The following is a 9910-nucleotide window of genomic DNA, read 5'->3' as shown; positions in this document are numbered from 1 at the left end:
CGTGATAGACATGTTTAAACAATAGTAGAATTTTACTTCTAAATTGTTGGAAATATACTACTGCAAAATGAAATAGTTAGCACTGATAGAATAAATAATTTGAGTGTAAATAAATAGAATAATCACTGTGTCGTGGAAGAACCACTGCCTTAGAAGAAAATCTGCCCTAGTCGGTGTAATCATGTAGTGGACGTCACCCCCCAAGGTTAACACAGTACTTCAATATTTGTACTCCCGAATAAAGAAGGTGGAACATGGTTGGTATTGCTGTTCTCAAAAGTATTCGACAAATAGAGTGGAAACTAAAGTGAAAACTTGGCCGAAAATTTGACTGGAAAAGTTTTCTGAACAGAAAACAGGTGAGCTAAGAAAGGAAAAAAAGATATTATTGTTTGCTTGTTGTTGTGGAAAAATGAGAAGAATGATTTTCTATTTATATTGTTTTCTGAAGGAGCAAAATGGTAAAATAGCAGTGTAAATTTCCAAAATAGAAGAGGATTTTCTGCAACAGAAAAATTATCTTGAAAACAAAAAAAATATTTTTGATAAAAGAAATAAAATTGTATTAAAAAATAAACATGAGCAGATGTGTCATAAACATGTGTTAATACGAACACAGACCCGGTGGCAACACATGTCTGTTAGGCCTTAAACCCAATTTACTCAATGATAGTAAGAGGCAAGGCTATATTTAAATACCCTTAGAAACCTTTACTCAACCAATGTGAGATTACCCATTTTGCATTACCAACAGCATGTACCAAGGATCAATACTAGTTTTGGAGTCCATTTTTGATGATTTTGAGTTTATGGCATTAGAGGTTTGTAATTTAATTATGCATATATGTGTGTAATGGTCTAATTATATGGCAATGATGGTATGTTATGGAACTTATATGATGTATATATTACAAACTATGAGTTGCTTACATGCCAAGTAAGCTTATTTTGATGTTTGAGTTGGTAATTTTGAGGTCATGTTGGTAGTCATATGTGAATGTGTTTGATAAGCATAAATGGTGTTTGAAACATGAATTCTGGATCTCATAAGTCTTGGAAATGATTTGGTAGTGTTTAAGGCCAAAATAAGTCATTACAAGGTAATTTTTGTAGTGCAGAGTTAAAGGTTCGATACCTCTACTCTAGCTACCTGTGTCTAGCAAACAAAATTTAAATTTCTACAGTATCAGATTTAGGTACCGATACCTTAGACCATTGGTATTGATACCTAAGCCCTAGACAGGATTCCTACACTGTTTTGTTGCAATTAAACCCTTAGGAACCTGTACCTAGCCTTGAACACCTCTGGATATTTAGGAATTGTTTTAAAATGCTCTCAACTTGATTTTACAGTCTTATAATTGAATTGCTTTAAAAGGTTTGTTATAAATGGCGTTTATTTTGATTTCTTAATGCACTTCAATGTATATGATTAGCCTGAGTTGTTCAAGTAACAAATGTGATATTTTGTACTCGGATCAGGCGACTGAGTCGGGTGTGAAGTGCCACATATTAATTTTTAATTAGTTTTAAAATAATATATTATAATTCATTATTAAATTTGTTAAATATATTTAATAACTTATTTGAAAATATAATAAAAAGAAAATTTCAAATACCATATTAAAATATTGATATTTTGTAGTTCAATAAATATTTTTGATAATATTTAAAAATTTTCAAAATATAATTAAAACATTTATACTATTTTCAAAGAACAACGTAATTTTTACATCATGTAATAATTATTTAAAGTAATAAATAATTTAAATTATTAAAATATATTAATTATTTTGATAATTCAAATATAATACTTATAAAATTTCCTCTTATCAAAGCATTTGTTAAAACAATAAAAAATTGATATATTGTAAAATAAACTCCTCACTATTTAATTTTTATTTTAAAATTTTTAATAGTCAATAAATTGACTATAATAATTTGTAAATAATATATAATTAATATGTAGCAAAAATATCAAGTAAAAATAAAAAACTTTTTAAAAATAAGTGTAAAAACTTTTTAAGTAATAATTTTAATTAAATTGTAATCATTTTTAAATATATAATTATTACAAAATTTATTTTACCTCAAATTTTTAATTAATATTTATAAATTAAATATTATAATTATTTTAAGTGTCAATATATAAAAATAAAAATATTTTTGTGAATTCAAAAATTTTTTAAACTCATATTTTTATATATATGATGAAAAATATCTTATCACTGTACCGTTGCACTACACCAAAACAGGCTTTTAGCGGCGTTTTTAGCGGCGTTTGGACAAAAAACGCCGCTAAAAATTGAGCATTAGCGTCGCTTTACGCAAAACGCCGCTAAAGATCGAGCATTAGCGGCGCTTTCCTAAAAATGCCGCTAAAAATGAGCATTAGTAGCGTTTTTTGGAAACATGTCGCAAAAAGCCTAAGCCCAACGGCATCGTTTTATACCTTTCGGGGATTTAGCGGCGTTTCTAAAAAAAGCGCCGCTAATGCTCAGATCTTTAGCAGCGCTTTTGAAGAAGTGCCGCTAATGCTCAAATCTTTAGCGGCGTCTTTGAAAAAGCGTCGATAATGCTCAGATCTTTAGCAGCGTTTTTGGAAAAGCGTCGCTAATGCTGAGATCTTTAGCGGCGTTTTTGAAAAAGCGCCACTAATACTCAATCTTTAGCGGCGTTTTTGTAAAAGCGCCGCTAATGCTCAGATCTTTAGCGGCGTTTTTAAAAAAGCGCCGCAAAAACATTTTATATGTCTATTTACTATTTAATTTGTTTATTTATATTAATTAAAATTCAATTTATTTTTAATTGAATATTTGTTAAAAATGGATAAATTTGAAATAATGACACGTAGAAATAATTTGAAATAAAAAAACATAGAAAAATATTTGTTAAAAATGGAGAAATTAAAATACTATTATTTAAAATAATTTTAAATTTTTTGGGTACATGATTGATTAATTTTAAATTTATATATTAAATAATTTCAAATATAATTGTAAAAGATACAATAGTATTAATTTTAAAATATTTAATTTAATTATCATTATAGTTTAGGGTTTAATATATATGGTTTAGGGTATATATATATGGTTAATTTAGGATTTAGGGCCGGTTGAAGAGTTGCAATTTTAAGGTTTATAGATTATGGAATTAGAGATTATGGATTAGGGATTCTTATTTAAGGGTTGTGATTTAAGGTTTATGGGTTAGGGGTTAGGGGTTAGAGGTTAGAGGTTAAGAGTTAGGGATTTAGGGTTTATGAATTTAGTGTCATGTTAGGGTTTAAGGTTTAGATTAATTAGTGTGTTTTAATTTATATATTAAATAATGTTTAGGGGTTAGGGGTTAGGGATTTGGGGTCGAGTTAGGGTTTATGATTTAGATTAATTAGTGTTTTTAATTTATATATTAAATAAGGTTTAGGGGTTAGTGGTTAGGGGTTTGGGGTTTAGAGTTAGTGATTTAGGGTTTAGAGATTCGAGGTCGGGTTAGGGTTTAAGGTTTAGATTAATTAGTAATTCTTAATTTATATATTAAATAAGTTCTTATATAATTGTAAAAGAGATAATAATAAATTGTAAAGATTATTAATTTAAAATTGATATGCAATATACAATAATTGAATATAAAAAATTGTAAAATATGCGAGCTTTGGCGGCGTTTATAGCCAAAACGCCGCTAATATGATTTAGAATTTTTTAAAACGGTGTCGTTTCATTACAAGAATTTAATTTATTAGTGGCGTTTCATCTGTAAACACCGGAAAAGGTAACATTAGCAGTGTTTATGACTAAAAAATATTTAATCTGAACCATTTGATATATTTAAATATTAGATTTAAAAATTTAATAAATAAAAAAATGTAACAAATACGATAGGTAACTATCTATTTTGGATATATAGGACCAAATTATAACAAATAAAATAAAATGCAAAAACTAAAATTATTCCACATCGAACATCTAGCAAAATAATTATATTTTAGTTAGGAAGAAATATCTCTAATAAAATGGAGATTAGATCGAAATGAATAATATAAAATCACTCAATCTTTAATAGAAATTTGATATGTGAGAGATTAATTGCTTATATTGGATAATTCTAACTTAATAATTAATTACAGACCATTTAATCATTTTTTATTATTAAAATATACGATATTTATTTTGGGAGTACTTGATTTTTTTTAAAAAAATTCAATTTATAAAAAATAATAATAAATATTTTATAAAATCACTTAACTAATAATTTTTAACTGACAAAATAAAAGATTTAGCATAGCAAAACAGTGTCATTTTATTCCAAATGAAATAAGTTTTTGCGGCGTTTTTTTATAAAAACACCGCAAAAGATAAGCAATAGCGGCGTTTTTATAAAAAACGCCACAAAATATAATTTTACTTTAAAAAAATAGCACCATTTTATATAGCAAAACAGTGTCGTTTTATTCCAAATAAAATATTTTTTTGCGGCGTTTTTATGAAAAACGCCGCAAAAAGTAAGCAATAGAGGCGTTTTTGTTAAAAACGCCACAAAAAATTTACTTAAAAAAAATAGCGCCATTTTATAAAATCCCCTCCCCCCAAAATCCCCAACTTTCCCCCCTAAAATCCCTAATTTTCCCCCTTGAAACCCCCAACTTTACAAACATACCGTCCTTTAAAATTTTTAACTCCATGCCCATTGCTATTTTTCTTCTTCAACCCCAATTCTTAAACGCCCAAAAATCTCTCTTCCTCCATGGAAGCTGCTTCAAGGAATTTATTGAGCTTCATTTCCATGCTACCGATATGTTCCATACTCGTAAGCACTCTGATATCTCTCCTTTCTCGATTTATTTTTTAAAAAATCTGCTTAAATTAGCTTATTATTCGGTTTTTGTTCTCTCTAGGGTTTTAATGGATCGATTATCGATCCATGTTTCATGCTCGTTTGCACTCCGATATCTCTCCCTCTTTCTCAAATCTCCTTTTCCTTTTTGTTTTCTCTTGCAATCTGCTTATGTTCGGATTTGAATTAGCCTATTATTCTTTTTTTTTGTTCTCTCTAGGGTTTTAGTGGATCCATTATAGATGTTTTAGAAATTTAATGAATACGGTTTCGCTCTTTTCCTTTTTTCCATTTTGGTTCTCATTACGGTTTCAGTCTTTATCCCATTTATTTTTTCCTGAAACTTTGTTTGCTAGGTTAGGGACGTGATATTTCCCTGCTTAAGATTTGACGGTTAGTTTTTTTTTCTTTGTTCATCTTCTTTATTATTAAAATCCAACATTGTTTTGTCTGTTTGTCTTAACCTTTCTCTCTCTATATATAATTTTTTTTAATTGTTTAGAGTCCTCCGCCTGAGAATTTTGTATTTATTGAAGGATCCCTTCTGGGTTTCTCAGCTGGTGATTCTTCAATCTTCTATTTTGTTTTCAGGTACCCTTTTCTCTTTATGTTCCATTTCTTTTCTTTATTGGATCTTTTAAAAAAATTAAAGAAGATATTTTGGGCTTTAGGGTTACTTTAGGGTTGTTTTTAAGTTTATAACTTGTTGTTTGATTGAAAGCAGAAATATGTGCAGTATGGAAGTTCATGAAGATATGTATACGGCAGTTGAATCAGTGGAGATATGTCTAGTGAGTCCTCCAATAGACGGGACAGGGAAGAGATTGTGGGAAAAGGTGAAGTATCAGCTGGTAGAGTACCATTCATTGCCTAATCTTATTTGCAATCTACAAAAGCGTGTTCTTAATGTTTCAAGAGGTCCTGCTGTCCGGGCATTGCGTGCACAAACTGACAAACGGGAATATGCAATGCAAATGAAAAATGTGGTTGAGAGGCAAGTTTCTTTCTTTCCATTCCAATTTACATATTCGTTTGTAGCAATTAGCATCTATTGCCATTTCTTTATTAGAAGAATTATTAATATGTTTTAGTAGAATCTTGATTTTGTAACAGCATTAACACTATCTGGCTAACTGATTAATTTTCCTATTCATGATATTTCTAGCTTATAGTTAGGTGCCTATATTATGTAGCATTTGTGATTGAATTGTGATATTCAAAGGCAAATAGATAGACTTTTTAATTTTGATATAATAAAATCGATAAAGAAACATAAGGTCGCATGGAAAAGATAGAAAATCTGTAACTATTTTATTTTCTTTTGCAACATCACGAAAGAATTGTTGCCTCAGAAGTTAAATAATAGTTATAGCCAAACATCCATCTAAACCCTTTAAGAGCAACTAGTTATAGGGCTGATGATAACAAAAAATCTTGTAATATAATTATAATATGTTGGATGCCTATATAGAAAAATTAATGCATTATTAGAGTCTAAACTTACTAAATATTATTATATTAAGGTTTAAAATTTCTTTTCATACTAAAAAAATGAAATAACCCTTAAAAAAAGCAGATTGAAAGCTAATAAATTAAGACCCACATGCCTTTCATCTCCTTAGCTAAAATAACTTTTGCAGTAATAAGCTTTTGAATTATGTGAGAAGTTCAATGACTCTCTGCTAACTGATTTAGATAATAGACATAAAAGGAGAACCCCATGTGGAGTTCATTTCTACTTTGTAATAGTTATTGCCTTTTGTTTTTGCACCTCTAATTGAACTTAAAATTGATAATGTAATCAATGACCTATATACACGTATAATATTAGCCACTTGAAATGTCATCAGAAAATTGGATTTTTCTATTGCTTTTAATGATTCATTTTTTATTGATTTGTTGCATTCAGTACATATTTACTGCAAAAACCGAACCTAAGTTATAAGAAAAGTTAGTTTCTAGTTTCTTGACTAAATAGCTAGTAAGTAGGAAGTAGGCAAACCAAATGAAACTTTCTGGGTTAAGAAAAATAAATAAATTATACAAATTTTCAACAACCAATTTATTGTGTTCTTGATTTGCGTTCATGTGATGTTTTGGGCAAATAGGAGTGGGGAGTGGTAATGGAACTTTACACCAAAGATGGTGAGCAAAGGGGGCTTAAATGGACACATCATGATGTTTGGCTTGTGTATTTCGATGTTTCGGTAACTTCCTCAACTTTTCCAGAGAGCCGCCTTCCTATTACAAAAAATATATTTTGATTAATCAACCGACATTCTCCATTACTTTGGGGCCTTGTCCAATTAGATTTTATTTGGTTTGGAAAAACTTTAATATCTTATGCTTGTATTTGTTATTTTGGATATCCAATTTTACTCTTGTTTATCTATTGCATTAAGAAGACATTGTTTAGGGGTTTATTTCCTGCTATCATTCACTTTACTCTTTCTCAAATTTTTGCTTCTAGGTGAGACACCGTTTAAGGAAACATCATGGGATTGAGGGTGGAATTCCTGTTGTTTTCTCTTTATAGAAACCTAAAGCTCAGCTACTTCCTTTTAGAGGACCAAGTGGTGAGGAAGACAACCCTTCAAATTATCAAGTGAAGATGCTTGCTTCTTACTTTTGCAGTTTTAAAGTACTTTGTTTGATCACCTAACATCATGTAGTGGGGAAATTTATCCAATATATTGAAGCAAAATTTGAAATAAGAATTGAAAGTACATTTGGATGGAGCTAAAGCTGTGTTTCTTTTAGCAATATATTTGAACTTGCTAGTGTTAGGTCCCTGGTTCTTGCTATCTCTATATTTAAGGGTAGAAGGAAAAGGAAAATATTTTGGTCTACATTAGTATGTAATCTACATGTTTAATCCAACAATTTAATGTGTTATTCTCATTGTCGAGATAGTACCAAGGAGTTCAACAATTTAATGCATTGTATTTTTATTACCTTGCAATGTGTATAGTTATAGGCGTGTTTAACTAGTCACTGTTTTTCATATGTATTATTTATTTTAGTTTTGATTCTAAATTTTTATTTTTACTTTAATATTTACGACAACTTGAGTTCTAACTTTTGGATTTTAATTGTGTTATTAATTCATTATTTTAAATTCTAAAACTAAATTCATTAATTTTTATATTTAATTTTAAAGTTAAAATTTTCATAGAAAATTTAATTTAAATAATTTTTTTATCCTTAAAAAGTATATTTAAAGTTCAAATTTAAAAAATAAAACATAATATAATATTTATCATTAAAATAAATACTATTTTATTAAAATAATTTTTTTAAAGGTTATGTTTTTAGTGTCGTTTTTGCGAGAAGCGCCGCTAAAGGTCGCGGTCTATAGCGGCGTTTGTAAGAAAAGCGCCGCTAAAGATCGTGGTTCATAGCGGCATTTGTGCGAAAAGCGTCGCTAAAGGTCATGGTCTATAGCGACGTTTGTGGGAAAAGCGACGCTAAAGGTCATGGTCTATAGCGGCGTTTGTGGGAAAAGCGCCGCTAAAGGTCTTGGTCTTTAGCGGCGTTTTTTTCTATAAACGCCGCTAAAGTTAGCGACGCGGTCTTTAGCGGTGTTTTTTCCGAAGCTCCGCAAATACTTTTAGTGGTGCTAAAAGCGCCGCTAAAGGCCTAAAAAAGCGCCGCTAAAAGCCTGTTTTGGTGTAGTGTTGGTTATTACTAATATTATAATATGATGTACATATTATATATATATTGAAGAATGTACATGAATATATAATTTTTGGTTGCTGTGGAATGATTGTTTACTCACGAACGTGGTAAAGGTTCATAGGGGTATGTCTGAGGATGTGCATTGCCTTTGGTGCGGGGTTGCTACAGAGACTGCTATGCATGTTGCTCGGGATTACCACTTTGCGAAAGGGGTGTGGCACTCCATCGTCTTTGGGTCATGGACGAATTCTTTTTTATGGCTCGTTGTAGGGGTGGCTTCGGTGGAACATGCAGAATAGGGGCAGTATAGAATGGACGGATAGTGAATGACCGGTGTTGTTTGCTATTGTTTGCTGGCGCCTTTGGAAGAGCCGAAACGAGTTAGTTTTCTGCAATTCCAGCAGTAGCATAGAAGAGTTAGTGGCGTCGACTGTTGAATGGGCGCGTAGCATGGCTAACATGAGTCTGCATGAACAGCTATTGAGTGGATAGGCAAGTCATCACTGCTGGCGCCCGTCGGATGTGGGCTAGTTTAAGGTCAACGCAAATAGGGCATGCTCGAGTAGCGGTCGGGCAGCTTTGGTGGGAGGGGTTGCTCGAAAGTTGGTAGGTGAGTGGCTGGTTGGTTTCGCTATGAGGGTTCGAGGATTGTTGGCTTTTCAAGTTAAAGCCCGAGATGCATACAAGGGTCTCTGTTTTGCTTGCGATAGGCGTTTAGAGGAGTTGAACTAGAAAGCAATAATACGCTTCAGATAATGACTTGTCAGAAATGTGACAAGTTGATCAGCTATACCAACGTTCATGACAGGTTCAGATGAGATATGCTCGGCAAATACATAAGTAAAGATAATGGCTTCTCTCTACTGTAAGTATTGACATCAGTCGTGTGTAGTCTCTATACTATTTTGTTTTTGCTAAAGGAATTTAAAAAAAAATAATAAAAAGGAGAGACAAAAAGGTAATTGATTATATTAACATCACAAGTCCTTTCAGTTGTCAGTCGAGGGACATTTATAAATTTCTTTTTATTTTCTTAAGTTCTCAAAATACATTTTTTAATATTATTAAACATCATATAGTAATTGCAAAAAGAAAAATTAATATAAAAAATTAGTTTGCTGACTTTTGCGGGCAATTTACCAGAAAAGCCGTTTTTTTCAAAATTTACCGAAATGGGCCGATTTTTTAATTATTTACTGGAATGGACCATTTTCCGGGAAATCGCGCCCACGTCAGTGCGATTTCGATGTTGATTTCACGTTTGGGTTTTCTGGCTTTTAGGGTTTAGGGTGTAGGCTTTTTAGGGTTTAGGGGTCCCGAAAAAAATTATTTTGAGTTGACGTCTATGGTCAAATAGTATAAAATCGCTTCTACCAGGATGCTATTTGAGAAGAAA

This window comes from Gossypium raimondii, chromosome 6, assembly GCF_025698545.1.
Source record: "Gossypium raimondii isolate GPD5lz chromosome 6, ASM2569854v1, whole genome shotgun sequence".
NCBI classification, from domain to species: domain Eukaryota; kingdom Viridiplantae; phylum Streptophyta; class Magnoliopsida; order Malvales; family Malvaceae; genus Gossypium; species Gossypium raimondii.
The sequence above is the reverse complement of the archived record's forward strand: the minus strand, read 5'-3'. Positions refer to the sequence as shown.